The 16,038-nt window shown below is 33.5% G+C and overlaps 1 protein-coding gene across 2 annotated transcripts in view; it reads right to left on the bottom strand.

Moving 5' to 3' along the window:
• The window catches only part of LOC128166230 (receptor-type guanylate cyclase Gyc76C-like), a 50,781-nt gene extending 37,239 nt beyond the window's left edge, over positions 1-13,542 (bottom strand). The window contains exon 1 of one of the 2 annotated variants that reach the window (XM_052831256.1): positions 13,309-13,542. The gene's annotated coding sequence lies outside the window, so the exon portion shown is untranslated. Of the gene's footprint in view, positions 1-564; positions 753-13,308 lie in introns of those variants that run through there. The other variant, XM_052831254.1, reaches the window with a different exon arrangement.
• Positions 13,543-16,038: the final 2,496 nt, after the last annotated feature.

The following is a 16,038-nucleotide window of genomic DNA, read 5'->3' as shown; positions in this document are numbered from 1 at the left end:
TTACCTAAAGAACACGTTATCAAACACTAAAAAAATCGTTATCGCCGAACAATAGCTCAAACGCGTGTCTTGTGTAACGATCGAAGGATTGGTGCAATGTGCGTATATGATTAATCAAATTTGAAAAAAAAAATTGCGACACATCAAAAACAGAGAAACGATAATGCTAGTGGAATTCGCTGCAGTGTAAACAGTAGAGCGATATTGCATGTATGCTAAAAAAACATCCATTCATTGTTGAGAATCTTTTGTTATATTATAGATAATGATCAAAAAAGTAATCAAGTTAGAGACGACGAAGGCCCTAGCTTGTCAAAATGGGTCTAAATATCTTTTCATCAGTCACACGTTGTGGCTAAAGGCGTGTTTAATGGGCGGGAAACATTTAAAAGAGTTGCACACATAGTCAAAATCTCAATCCAATTAAGCTCATTAAACGCATGATTATATGATTTTTTTCCCTTTTATCTTCATTTAAAAATGGTTTGCGATATGGCGTTGCAGCATTTTTTTTTACAATAATTTAAAAGAAAATTTAATAAAAATTAGCATAAAAACTCTTACCTGTGCACATTAGCATGAACATTTTATGGTATCATTATTTACAAAATGTGTTCAAATTCAGAAATAATCTTCCTCCTGAGATAAACTAATTGCTGTAATTACTGCACAGCGTTTCCGCAAATTTTATCTTTGGTTTGGGTAAGCTGTATGAAGATAGTTGCCAGCTCACAAACGGCTCTCTCTTCTATGTCAAGTGCTTTCCACAATTGTAAATACTTCAAATTTACCGCACTGACACCGAGCTACTTACACATAAACGACACACAAACTTTGCCTTAATATCTTTCATCAATATTTCCTTTTCAAAGTCCCTGTTGTTAATCTACATCGGTAATTATTCCGTTATATACCGGTTTGCTTGTGCGCGCCTCTCTTTCTCTCTCTCACAACTTTATTGCTCGGAGCACATCAGTTGTGGCATCGTTAAAAAGAAAAGAAATATTATTTTAAGAATGAATAGGAGGAATATTTGAACGATGATGATATAATGAGGACTTATAATAATTCTGTTTGGTTTTAGCAGTTAGGTTTTAGTGCCCACCGCGTCGTAACTTTAAATTATTAGACATGAAGAGTTTGGGAAACAAACAAAAGTATATATACATCTAGCAAATATTTTGGCTCCTTTTCTAGCGCTCTCCGTCTTTCGCATCTAATAATATCAATTGCATGCGTTTGTTTAGCGAGTTCCCGTTAAATCCTATGTCCATTGAGCCTAAATAAACATTCCCGAAGAAGTCGAAAGATAAAAGATCATAGTTTCGATAAGTACCTCCAAAACGATGATTACCAATGCGCGACGAAATTCTGGAGAACATTATCAAATACATCACTTAAAAACTCCTCTGACAACTGGGCCGAGTGGTCGATATGATAGCATTAACATATAGCTCATCAAACTCAACTGTCAAACAAAAATGAAAATTGTTAATATGAAACGCACCAGTAAAAACACTAATGCGTATAGAACAGCTTATTACATTTTTCATCGAAGCACAGTTGGGTTTTTTTTTTTTTATAAAAATCTCTTTAACCATGCATGGGCATTTATTTAATTTATTTATAATATCAAAAATGCCATGACGATTACTTAATGACCAATACTACATATGAGTCACTCTCGAAATTTGAGGCTAAATCATTAATTTCTATTGTTCATTAACTTTTTTTTTTCAAATATATTGAAGTTCTACAGGTACGCCCATTTCTATATGATTTCCAAAAAAAAAAAAATTACAGCATGATGTTTTTAATTCAATTCTTTATTCGCTCAAGACCAGTTCACTGGTATTTGAGGTTCAAAATCAGTATATTCAAATGTACACGAATACAGTCAAGGATCACATGTACAGTAGAAGTAATAATGACAAAAAAAAGTTAAAATCACAATACAATAGGTTGTTAAAGTTGGTTTCTGGAAGAACAGACTTTGAAAATTTTCTTAATAAATATTTACAATTTTTTTAGATTTTCTACATTAAAAGTATTCATGAGCTCGTTAAATTTTATAATATTTGGGTTTTCATAATATCTCTTGGGTAAAAACATTTTTTAAATTTTAAATTAAACATATGCAGATATGGCGGATAATCAATTATTTGCTTCCCCTTTGCGTTCCCTTCGACAGCCTAAACGTACGTCAAATTTTATGTCTACTATTGAGTCGGGATTTGACAAAAGAACAATAACGATAATACCATGTATCTTCGGCAAACCAACGCCAGTTTCTCTTACACTTACTGGTCGTGGGCAGACTCGATGGAATTTTTTCGTTTTCATGAATGGATAATGGATAGTTAACGCCCTAGTTTTATTGGACCCTTCACACTTTTGTGACGGAAATCGCGTTAACGCTAACAAGTGGTTACACACAGTCAATTTTACAACTAAAAAAGAAATTTTACATAATACTGATGGACTGAAAAAATAAATATTTGTAAAAACGAGGACTAACGAACGTTTAGCGACCTGGAAGACACAAATACAGAGTAAATTTGTTTAGGTTTCTCTTGTATTTGCGATTTTTTTTACATTTAAAAGCATTCAATATGTTGCATGAGCTATAAAAAAAAACGAGAATTATTTGTTTTCAAATATTTCCATACCTATTGTTTTCTTCCTCTGCATTCCTTGCAACCACAAGATGCAAACGAAAACAACAAATTTTGTAAACAAAAAATTTGTAGTAAACAACATTTTCAGTAATCATGACAGAATGATGCAGAACGTTTTGGCAAATTATATGCTACTCATATCGCCATAAACTCTAAAAATTGTTTATTGCTTAAATGATGCCATTAGCTCTGTTTAATACTGACACGTTGTTGAAAAACTGAAAGTTCCGTTTCTAGCAAATTCATTAATCAGCGTAGTTGCATGTTGTAGATAAACTTACTAATGGTAATGAACAGTGTGCACACAATTGTTATCTTTCACTTTCGATAATTCAGAGGGTACGAATTTCGAATTGCGATGTTTTTGTAACATAAATTCATTACACAAAAATACACATGCAGCTAACAGAAATTAAAGAGTCTTGCAATATGCCCCGTTCTGCTCATAAAATACGTGTATAAAGTTTGCTGAAAAAAGTTGTGACTGACGGAACATTCAAACACAGTGAAAACTTCCCGAAACGAAAGTAGTAGCTGAACAAATACATTAGTACTTTGTACTATGTGCCACGATAAGAAGATTGTTCTTGCAAAGGGGAAAAGACGGCATTTACCGAGTCCAATACTCAAATATAATCAACTCAGCAAAACTCCAGTCCTTTACTGTGATGCAAAACATGCATGGTGATGAATCGTTACTGGGATACAATTCAAATACACAAGTCTTGCATTACTCGGATGGCCAAAATCAACCAGAAAGATTTAAACAGGGAAATTCTTATTTCTTTGTGTTTTATACGGGATAAGGCAACATTTTGCAATCTTCGCGAAAAAAAAATTACGTTACTCGGTAATAAGGATTATGTATTTTCTGCAAATCATACAACAGTACTTTTATTATAATACCCAAATGAACCGAAATGAAAGCATTTTATTGTTTGATGAGAAAGACATTCTAATTGATTTCATCAAGAAAGAAGACAAAAGCTAATTATCTCATGAGATTTAGACAAGAGGATGGTGGCTTATAATGCAGTCTTATGTTGAGTACACATGTAGTCATAAAAGTTAGCAAAATGTTGTCCATTAAGTTATACAAAGCACTTCAGATAGATTGATATGAATTATATTTAAAAGCTGTTACATGTAGTTTTCATAAGATCATACGGTATATGGAAATCACTGCATTGGGAACTGATCTTGAATTATAATCCTTAATTTGCCTGGAAATTAATTTTTTCATAAAATGTAACATCGCGTCTTCGATCTTTAAACATGTATGCTAACTCAAAGATGAAATTTCCCTTGTGTTGTCAATTACGCAATTTTTAATCATCGCGTGGGTTCTCGCGATTTGAATGAGTGTTATATAAAGTCATCTATAGTCAGTTTGTAGTTGCATGTCTTCTGAGTAGATAGGGTAATTATCTCATGTAAGATTTATCCATAAAATTTGTTTTTTTATCTCAATCACTGCTGGCAAGTTAGAACCAGGTAAAGGTAATCCACTTTTTGTTCATTTATATATATCAATGGTTTTTAGGGGTAAAATTTGCTACCAGTGTTACCCCTGGTAGTCGCCGCAAATGTTCAATAAATATGACATTATATAAAAGTATCATATATCAATTCATGCTATTTATAATGGCATATCACTTTTATACATGATATCGGAACCATTCAATTTAGAGACAGTGGCAATTTAGATGCCATTTTGCGTACGTAATTTTGGAAGGCAATTCAAAACTCATTTACATTATCTGGTTGGGCATCTAACAATTGATTTAGATTGACCATAATGATCATGTAAAGCACACTTTAGCCGTGCAAACTGGCAGTTTCTGCATATAATGTGACTTGCAATTTCTACTATAATCCGTTAAAAAAAACGAGGTTTCTTTTTACAAGATTGACTGCGATTGAATTTTATCAAATGAATGTCATCAATTACCAATAAAGATTGTAATAACGTCCGTTAAACAATTCATTGTCATGTCCCATGATATGGACGTTGTTTCTGAATAGTTTACATAAAAAAACATGTTAATGGAAACTAAAAAAATTTAAGAATAAAACATATGGTAATGGCGTTTCTTTAAAAAAGGCATTCTAAAATATTTTTTTAAGATTTGAAAGTCAACGACTAATGAATAAAAGGCATTTTTGTGATGTGGCGAGCGTGGATTCGATGAAAGAGCATATGGACTTCATGCATTCCAAACTATATAATTTACCGAGATGACAATGTTGAAAATTTTTGCAAATGTGTTAAAGGAACTTGCAACTGGAAAAAAAAAGATGATAGATTTACCTTATTCCAAGCCTTCATAAAAATATTATCTTTTTCAGGGATAAATATGACATATTGATGTAGGCATATTTGGATATCGACTTTAATTGTACTTATATGACGGCATGTGTTGTTTATTGAATCATTTTGACGGAAACGGCAACCTGGGATAGATAAAACTTAATCATAACTAAAGCTATCTTACCCAGAAATCAATGTACAATATAGTAAAGGTCCATACATTCGGGTTTTTTTTTTATTTTGCCGGGGTTTTAAACAATCTAAATAGGTCATGATTCGTTGCAATTGTAGTTTGGTTAATGGCGTTGCTAAAGCGAACATTAGCTGTGTGGTTTCATTTCAAGTAAATTATATCATTCTCAATGAAAGCCGAACCAAAAACCACTTTATGATTTTCAGTGAAATCCTATTCAAACACCGGTTACTTTAGCTTCGTACCAAGATTTATCTTCGTGCGAAATACCCCGATCCCCCTCTTCGTGTCATGTCAATTTCATAAAATGGGTTTCTCATGTAGGCTTCTGAGTTCTCTTGTAAATTTCGTCAGAGCAAAGATTTCCTCTTGTACGTCCGGCAAGTTAATTTCCTGTGATTTGGGTGCAATATTGACTACTCGTTAATTCTGCTAGCATCCCTAACAGAATGGTGTCTTAGTCCCCATCTGTCACCAATAATTTCTCTTTTACAGTTCCCTTGATTTTGGACATAAAGTAAAACTAAATCATAATTGGTGCCTACATGTTATAGGCGCTGGGTCGATTTTTATTGATTGTCGATTAAATGAAATTTTGAAAACCAGTCTCATGAATCATTTAAGTGTTTATCCTCAAACTGAGAGTATGGGTATGCTAGAATAAGTACTGAATTTGGAATTATTTGATTATATGAATAAACCGCATTGCTGTAGAGTGTAAAAACACAAAACTATGTTCAACAAATTTTGCCATGACTTCAAGCATAAAACATCCCAAATTTATGGCAGCTAAAAACGACACGTCTTGAAAAGCAATTATGATTTTTAAGCATAGAAGTTTAAGTCAAAAGGAACTAGTCTCCCTCTTCGATGCAATTTCCTAATATATGACATGTGTTAAACGTCGTTATTTTCTAATTTACAATTCTTTTGTAAAATTATTTGCACGAATTTGTGTGGATTTTAATTTGTAATGAAGAGGTTTCTATGACAAGGTTTAAAAAAGGGAGAATGGGCACTAATTAAAAAGTTACATAGTGTGTGAGAAGACACGTTTTACATCTTGTTGAGAAAAAAAAAATATTGACATGTCTGGGGTTTTTCTTTTTGAAACATTAGTTGCGGCTCCAGACACACCGAATCATATATTTTTCATCTGCCTTGAAATTGACTAGAACTAACTTTGCTATAAATAATAGAAACCGTGATATTATTGTTAAAGTCTTCTTTTACTTTCAAACAAAAAGTGTAATGAATCATGATCATATAAAGTAGGATAAATCAATGATTTGATAGAATTAAAGTTGTTTACTGTGCAAAAATTTCAACCATGATTGGCAAAGTAAATTCAGTCAGTAAAAAAAACTGCAATGTATTTGTTTTTCAACCAATATGTTTTCTTTGAATAATGTTCAAGTTGCAGATTATATCACGTGTTGTCCTCCCTTGGGATAGAAGGTCACGTGCGCAAAAGTGATTAAATTCTTTTAATAATATCAATTTATATCTTATTTGTACAAAATCAAATATAAACTTATCAACGTGTCAGACAAAAAAATAAATTTCAAAACATCTATCTCAACTCTCTCCCATTAATTTCAAATCGATATACATGTAGGACTCCAACAAGTTCATTTACTATCGTCATTTATTGAAAGAAAACAGAAAAACCGCTCTATGCATTGAAACAGCTGTGTCTGCCAAAACGTAACATCACATGAAACACCGAGGAAAAAACCCACCACCATATTTTAGGTCCCTAGATTAGTACATTTCAAGGTTCCTTTTATAAACAGCCTACTGCAGTGTTGTTATACATAACCATATTATAAATGAGGATTTCTTTTAGTTCATACATGTAGAATACTCTCTCGTTATCAATATTAAAATGTCTACAATAAAGCATGACTACTAGATTCCAATCTAATTATTAAACTTAGACTTTTAAAATCGCTTCTCTGCGATACGCTATACAATACTTATTTATATACATATCGTAGAGGAACGGTTTTGCAAGTCTGATTTTAATTAGATTGTACTATATATTCCTACTGAATAGATATGCAGACTTAGGACAATGGGGAACGCTAGTACACCCACCTACCCACTCAACCCCACCCCAAATCTTGAATGATTAACAGTAGATCTATCCTATATTCACATTCAAAGTCGTTAAACATTTCTTAAATAATTGTCTTTTCCTGTATATTTTACCTTTAAAAATAAAAAAAAATTTAAGACAAGAATTACAAGTTGCCTGAAAATGCGTTCAAAGACTCCGGTCTATTTACTTTCCAAACGACTGCCTTCTTCGCTTGATTTTATTGCAATTTTTACGAGTCTACCTGCCATGGAACATGCTTTACAATTTTAAAGATAATAAAATAATACTTGTTTGTCTCTCAATTCGTTCATTCTCTAGCATGAACCTGAGAAAGCCATTATTTCGTTCATTAGAACATTGTTTCTCGGAATAGTCTTATTGTGTGTCTGTTGAATTAGTTCGAATTCTGGGGAGAATTTTTTCCTATTTACAAAATATAATATCATCTTCTCTTGGGAGCCTTTCTTGTCGTAAAACCTTACTGGTATTAGAAATCTCTCTCTCTCTCTCTCTCTCTCTCTCTCTCTCTCTCTCTCTCTCTCTCTCTCTCTCTCTCTCTCTCTCTCTCTCTCTCTCTCTCTCTCTCTCTCTCTCTCTCTCAAATACGGTACACGCAATCAATTTTAATAGAATAAGTAGAAAATTTCTGTTTGTTTAATGATCTGAAATAATTGCAATTCGAATAGATCTTTTGCATTTGAACTGTGAATTATCAATAAACAAAAAGAAATTTCAGCTCCAACAAAAACTATCTGTAACGGCCTATTTGATTCGTTAAGTCGGTCTTTATAAAGGTGTAATTAATGACGTAAATTGAGGAAAGTTTAAAGTAAGAAGGATGATTTCAATCCTCATTTGCTAAATGAAAGGTATTGGAATGGCGTACTATGATGGAAATCGAGAAAGGCAAGAACATTTAAGGAACCATTAGGCAATAACATGAAGTTCCCTTCATCAATTCTAAATGACAGAACTTCGATTTCATCGAGAAAGTGATTTTCTCTGAGAAAGGGTATTAAACTTCTTTACTACCTTAACCATAGATTTAAAAGCATACAGGGTTTTTTTTATAAATCTTAAAAGATCTAGATCTTGGATTTACCTCTTATCAAGGATTAATTGAAAATGAGTTTTATATCTTCCTCAAATTGTTCGACAGCTACTAAAATTAACCGTTTCTTGAACGTTCATCGTGACTTTATTAATAACTAAATTTACAAACAAAATTGTTTGTTGGAGGTTTCAATTGAGCCAAATGAAAATGTCGATATACATTACTATAGGTAAATGGAATGAGGCTATGAAGATTGAGTTTTACATGTTAGATTCTTAAATGTGGGGAAGGGGAGATTCACAACAGCAAAATCTGCATAATTGTTTTTACTTTATAAAAAATGGAGAAAGTTAAAGTAATTAATTACAAAATTTAATGAAATATTTCGTCTACAATAATCGCCTTCACCCTAATACACACGAACTTTATGGTCACATTGGGCAACTGTTTGTATTTCATTTTTTTGTTCGTTCTTTGATTCTATTGTATATTTACATTGATTGTTCATTCTCTGAGGGAAAGCGCGCGTTTCAGTTCAGCTCGACAGCCTATAGAACTAGAACCTTACTCACGCATTTTGCGTAATTTTTGTCAATATATTGCAAGATTTCGTCACGCCACGAACTGTTTTCATTATAACAAACACGTGCATGCTTGTAAGCTTGACCAGCATTGTAGAGGAAACTAAAGATGATATTTATATTAACTCAGACCTTGAATAATACTTGTTTGTTCACGCCTCGCTTACAATTAATCAAGGCGATGCAAGATGTTGATGAGTACATGTACCATACGTAAAATTTTGTTAGCACCTTATTCATTTCTGCATTGGCCGGGTTTTTTTTTCATTATGAGATAAAAATCGCAGACTAAGTCTGCGTCAGTGTTGAAACGAAATTTCTTAATTGTGCGTATACGTCTTGATGCCTCTGACCAAGAACATTTCCTTGTTTTTTTATTTGTCACTCAAATGTTAGCATCCGAACTGAATTTAAACCTCAGGCCCCTCCTTCCACACACACACACAGTAGTTGTGGACATGAAACTCGGAGCAAATAGATAAAGATATGTTGATGTTTTAGATTTACATAGCCCATATACATGTACGACAATCAGCTTTAATTCAAACATATTCCCATTCCAAATCCCATGCATATGAGTTAAATTTTCTCTATTTTTCAACTTAAACTGAAAATACTTCTTTGAGTTACATTTAAACACGTATGGGTAAGAAAATTCATATACTAGTATTTAGAATAAAAGTCGTTGTCCTTCTTTCTCAGCTGTCGCCAAGAGCAGCCATCTCGTAAAGATGTACGACACGAAATGGTTAAAACGACAGAGGACAGACACAAAGGGGTCTTTGAATAAGTGACAATACTTGGGAACCCACAAGAAGTAGCACGCGATGTAATAGTTCGCGAAGCCAATTTCGTTTCATCGTTACAGGGAAAATTTGATATGTAAATAACACGTAGTCCGTCTAATTAACTTACTTTGGTCAGCAGAGTGACTGTCAGGGCGGATATTTAAGTGTCGGATCGGAGGGAAAGGCCCCTCTGTGTATTCAAAGCTGTCACGAAGACTCTTTCCCCCTTTATACCATAAACTCTGAGGATCCTTGTGTTCGATTACTGTGTCTTTAATGGTCATCGTAAGATAGGTGCTTCGATCAATGATTCATCAGCTTATGTGGGAGTCAGTGAAGACAACGGACAAAGGTACTTAGTCCGACAATGACCGCGATGTATACTGTAGCTAGGATCTTTGGTGTTCATAATAAAACTAACTTGGGTCGTGTTGCTATTGCGATCAAAGAACTGAATCAGAGCAGCATATAAAGTGATGCGTTCAATAATTGCTTCCTTAGGCGTGCAATGTAGTGAGAAAGATAGCATTTTGTTTTCTTTCTTTTGGAACGTATTTACATTTTTTTGTGAGGAACAGGTCTCGAAAAATGCCCTGAGAGAACAAAGTTTGCGTGAACTTAGAAACTATAGTCTGTAAAGTATAAGGAACGCTTATGTACTATGATAATAAAACAGAGCAAAAAACATTATTATGAAATTAAAACACCACGATAAAAAGCATACATTCTTGGTTAACACAATTTATAAACAATAAAAAATATTTGCCACCCAAAAGCTTTAAGGCTAAGATTCAACAAACTTTATGGTCATTTATCGAATTTATTAACACAAAACTTAGACAATTTTTTTTTAGTTTCGACTTTTAACAATGCATTTTCACTTGACACATTTATTACATAAATGTAGCTGATGTATCGACCAACACAAAGAATTAGATTTAAAAAAAAAAGAGATTACGCAACGAAATCAGGAGTTTGGCGTCTTTATATCGGATGCCTAGAACATTTTTGTTTTATTAACAAATTTTTTGGTTGATTTGTTATTATTTCTTATTACACATGTATACATTTCTTTTCGTTTACTAGTTTTTCTATTCTACGAAGTATGTGTACATGCAGCATATTGTTCGTGTATCTTAAAGAATGATTTTATTAAATTTTGCATGATTGTATTTGAAAACATGCATATACAGTATTTTTTTTTGTACATCCAAAGTACGGATATCAGAATTCCAAAGGTACTGGAAGCGCCAAGCCGCTTAGATCTAATATGCAGCTTTCGTATTCCTGATCGAAAGCCCTACAAGAAAGATTTTCGAACGCTCTCAAGGCCCAAGAAAAGGTTCATAAATCTCGTTTAACCCTGTCGTATTTCTAATGACGCAAGATTTAACTAAAAGCTGTATTAAACCACGACACCAATGCGATGTCCTTTGAGAAATAAATTCCCGATCAAAACATACGAGAATAAGGCTCTGAAAGTGAGCGCTTCATCAAATTAATGGATTTTGATGTAATAGCGATGCGAACGCTGGATCTTAACCAAGAAGTCAATGAATATATCATTTTAATTGCTCTCAAGTGTAAGAATAATTCCAGATGATTAGCGAAGAGCCGAGTTAGAGCCAGTCTTGGAGAGAAGACTATATACACATATATAGTCCGTAATGATGTCATACCGGTATATTTTACCCAATTTACTATATTTTTGCCGGTTTGTATGCACTTTCATAAACGTCAAGGGTGTGCCAAATGAAAAGGTTTTTCTTAGAAAAGTTGCCGCACATTTTAATGTTTTTATGTTTAATGCTATTTTCAGAGAGAGAGAGAGAGAGAGAGAGAGAGAGAGAGAGAGAGAGAGAGAGAGAGAGGGGGGGGTTGTTCACAAGATAGAATTTGTTCTTGTACATTGTTTATTCAATTAGTCTTTCATATTCACAGAATATTTACATGAAAGGGAGAACATTGGACAACATATGGCGCAAATGACTTTCAAACGGTGTAATCGTAATTTTCTACAACATATTTAAATATCAACTTTGGTACATACTTCACACCTGCAAAAAATAATATCTTAAACAACATGCACTGTGAAATATTTAACAAGATAAAAATCTAAGATTCATGTACTAAATTAAGCAGATCACTTAATTTTTTTCTATTTTTAAGGCTGAAATTGAGCCCCAAATACAAAATCTTTTTATCTGCCCCATTGGCCTTTCCAGTTAGAATTGAGAGTATATAAATAGTGCCTGTTTGGGAGGGTAACAGTATATAAATAGTGCCTGTTTGGGAGGGTAACAGTTGAAATTGACACCCCGAGAAAACCATTGTCAACCGACGCGAAGCGGAGGTTGACAATGGGTTTCTCGGGGTGTCAATTTCAACTGTTATCCTCCCAAACAGGCACTATTTATTTTGTTATACTGATTGTCTTTTTTTTAATTTTTAAGAAAATTTTTACTGCCCATATATAGGAATAACGTGAATTCTGCAGTGAACCGTACGCGCATAATTTTCGCGCATGTAACATTATTTAATGTTACCCGTTGCCAAGTGCGTTGCTAACGCTGAGGGTAATAGTAAATATTATTAACTGCGTCTTAACCAATCAGATTTCAGTATTTAACATGAAAGTATAACAATTGAAATTGACACCCCGAGAAAACCATTGTCAACCGTACGCGCATAATTTTCGTGCATGTAACAATTTTTAAAGTTACCCGTTGCTAAGTGCGCTGCTAACGCTGAGGGTAATAGAACGGATTATGAACTGCGTCTAAACCAATCAGATTTCAGTATTTAACATGAAATTATAACAATTATATAATGTTACCCGTTGCTAAGTGCGTTGCTAACGCTGAGAGTAATAGAACGGATTATGAACTGCGTCTTAACCAATCAGATTTCAGTATTTAACATGAAAGTATAACAACATATAATGTTGCCTACAGACTTTTGATAATTTTCAGATCCTTATCAATCGTTTTACTGCATTCTACCCGCCTTAGTTATTTGAACATATTCTTTACAATCGAGGAAAAAATATGCATACAAGAAATGTCGGCCCATAGCGTCACATTAATCAGTATGTAAATGAAATATTTTAGACATTTTTTTAATTATTCATTCGAAATTCACTGTATTGATAGGGCCTCGCGCCGACAAAATAGCTTATAAAGAATGAAGGTTTGTAATTAAGGCATGGAAAAGAACTTTAAAGCCATCGTTTGATAGCTGCAAAATACTAAAATAGCCATTAACATTTCTTCATTGTGTTTGCCGATCAAACATTTATCATCAAACCATTCATTCCTCACAGAATAAACACAGTTAGTTTCCCCATAAACATAGGTTTTGGTGTAAATATAGTTTTAATGATGTAGTAATCATCAAAAATTGATACCAGCACATATAGATGTAACCCCTCTCTCTCTCTCTCTCTCTCTCTCTCTCTCTCTCTCTCTCTCTCTCTCTCTCTCTCTCTCTCTCTCTAAATTTGCAATGTGCAAATATAACTAAGGTATTAAAACAATTTTTACCTCGAGCAATTCGGAAATTTCCTAATTCGATATATTTGAATTGAAAAAACTACTCACCTTATGACGCCCCGAACACCTTGCCAGTCACTTTACATAAGTATCTACAGGTATCTCTTTCTTTTGGGTTAGGTGGGAAGAGGAAAGAAAAACTCCCGATTCTGGTAAATTAAGATCCCGATTAGCACGACTGTCTTCTTATGAGGTTTTTATTCCGAGGATAATTTGGAGATTGGTATAATATCGTGATCAACCTCATCATGGCCGGTGCGGTGTATTCCCCCTGCTTTGATGACAGATATCTGAAAGCTTCTTATGCGCTTCGTAATGTCAGATTTACTTCCTGAGAGCTTCACACAATGCACATGCGAAATTTAATCATATTCATTAAGGCGCAATCATTGTCGATTCTCTCACTTTAAGGACGGATTGGGAAGAGAATAAAATAGTATCCTCTTAAGTTCGTGCCTTCATACTTTCTCGTATTTTGTTTTTCTCAAGCATCCAAAGTCCAAGCCGTATATAAAAAAAGAAAACGAGTCTTTGATTGAAGATATGGCTTTAGAATTAGAAAAAAAGGGGATGCGATGATACAATGTAAACTTTTAGTATTCCATTAGAATCATTTTAACAAGAGCTTGGACTTTTGGTAGATGTGTCAAACAGCAATGTGACGTAACTATAGTCTGTCCCAAGATATTTATGCAGCACATTTGGACGATTTTTATTAAAAATACACATACCTGTGAAAGAAGTGCAGTTGAAATAGTTGAAAGGGATATTTTCCAAGATAATTTCATTTACAAATTATCATCTTTCACTCGGAAAAATTCACAGGAACGAAAACAGATTCCTTACGGAGATTTATAATGGGGAATGTTTACATCTTTTCTCCATTCGGAATACACTCGGAATACATCGCGCAATTTTTCAACCTTATCATCCGGGCTTGCTGCAATACAAAATCTCCGTAGACATCACATTTTTTAGCATTGTATTGAAACCGGATAAGCTAACAGGGGCGTTTCGACTGAGAAATCTTGGAAATTTTTCATACTTTTGAATGAACATCGTTTGAATCCTGAGGTATTTATAAATATCAAGCAATTAAGCCAAATGTGAATCCAGGATATCTTGGGACAGAGTATAGCTGTCTACTTCACTGAAGGCCATTCACCATGGCTCTTTGAAATCAACAAGATTTGTCTGGCTTTTGAGCTCAGACCATGCAAGCAGTGCATATTTCACATGAAACCAGCGTCATGTTTAGCTAGTCTTGACGCAAGAAATAGAATGTTACGTCCTTCTGAAAGTCCAAGGTCTATTAGAATTGTTCTATTTAACTAAACCCAATTTTATTTTTATCACCGAGCTCTTAAGGAGATACTGTAAGTTTTCCATGCTCTGTCGAATACAAGGATTCACGTTTTGTTGAAATACATGTATTCTACATCATACATAGATATAGAACCATTTTAACAAGACCTTGGACTTTCGGTAACATTTCTTGCGCCAAAACAAGTTAAAAATGACACTGGGTGTGGTTTCAAGCGAAATATGTTCAACAGCCGACAGACAGATCTTGTTGATTTCAAAGAGCCATATATCTGCCACAAATATCCAAAGTCCAAGCTATTTGTTAAAATGGTTCTATATAAAATGAAACTTTGCATTACACTATATTTACATCCACTAAATATGATTCCTCTCTATCTTACGGATTCATGGATCGATAGAGAAATTACAGGATAAAATCTACACGATCCAGTTCTAACCAGTTTGTCGATCGGTTGAAACCTTCAGCAACCTAAGAAAAATCACGGACTGCACGAAATAATCATGATGGTGTCAGACTCAAATTCACCCAAAAGACGACTTGGCCTTTTCTTTTATCCTACGTACTGCTTTATATTATAATTAACAATAATTTGGTTACTTTTATTTACTCTTTACTACCAATTCATTAGTTTAAAAAAAAGATGTAAAAATAAACAATAAAATGCTCTCTTTGATGATTCATGTGGGTTATGAAGGTAGCGACATTGCAGAAAAAATGTCCATAACCGCGTTAGCGGGTTATGTACTTTTTCTGCAATGTCTCTACTTTCATATCCCCAATGGAAAACCAAGGAAAACAATTTATTGTTTACGTTTAAATATTTACATTCATCAATGACATGAAATGAAATTTTGATATTTGGCATATACATATTCAGAACGTGAGAAAATTTTAAATTCGCTTGGTTGTTTTGTTAACGGTTTTTAAAAAAAAATCATTTTAACACGTATAATACAATAGAAAATACATTACATTCGCATGCCTTTTTGTTGCTTTGTATTCTGTATGTCAGCCCAAATGAGAATTGAATACAATATCAAATTGAATAACACAAAAAAAGAAACGTCCTGAAATTGAATTATGATACAAATACAGTAATACCGGTATAAAGGGCTTTCAAAATATAGCATTTCCCCCATTTCTACAAGGCCTCGAGAGACATGTTGGAATTTCATGCATTTGATTGTACAGACATTGACAGAGAGTGGAAATAACAGCTTTATTTTTTTTTTTTTTGGAATGAAAAGTGTTATGCTGAACTTGCAATGCATAACTGATGGGTATAAAAATTGAAAATCAAATTAAAACACGCGAGCTCATTTACTTAAAACTGAGATCTCTCTCTCTCTCTCTCTCTCTTTGTGTGTGTGCGTGTGTGATACATTTTGACTTATAGACATATGTTATGCAACCTTTAAGTATGTACCATAAATCTAGCAAAATATCGAACA

Source organism: Crassostrea angulata, chromosome 10 (assembly GCF_025612915.1).
Source record: "Crassostrea angulata isolate pt1a10 chromosome 10, ASM2561291v2, whole genome shotgun sequence".
Classification (NCBI taxonomy): domain Eukaryota; kingdom Metazoa; phylum Mollusca; class Bivalvia; order Ostreida; family Ostreidae; genus Magallana; species Magallana angulata.
This window is presented reverse-complemented; position numbering and strand designations above follow the sequence as displayed.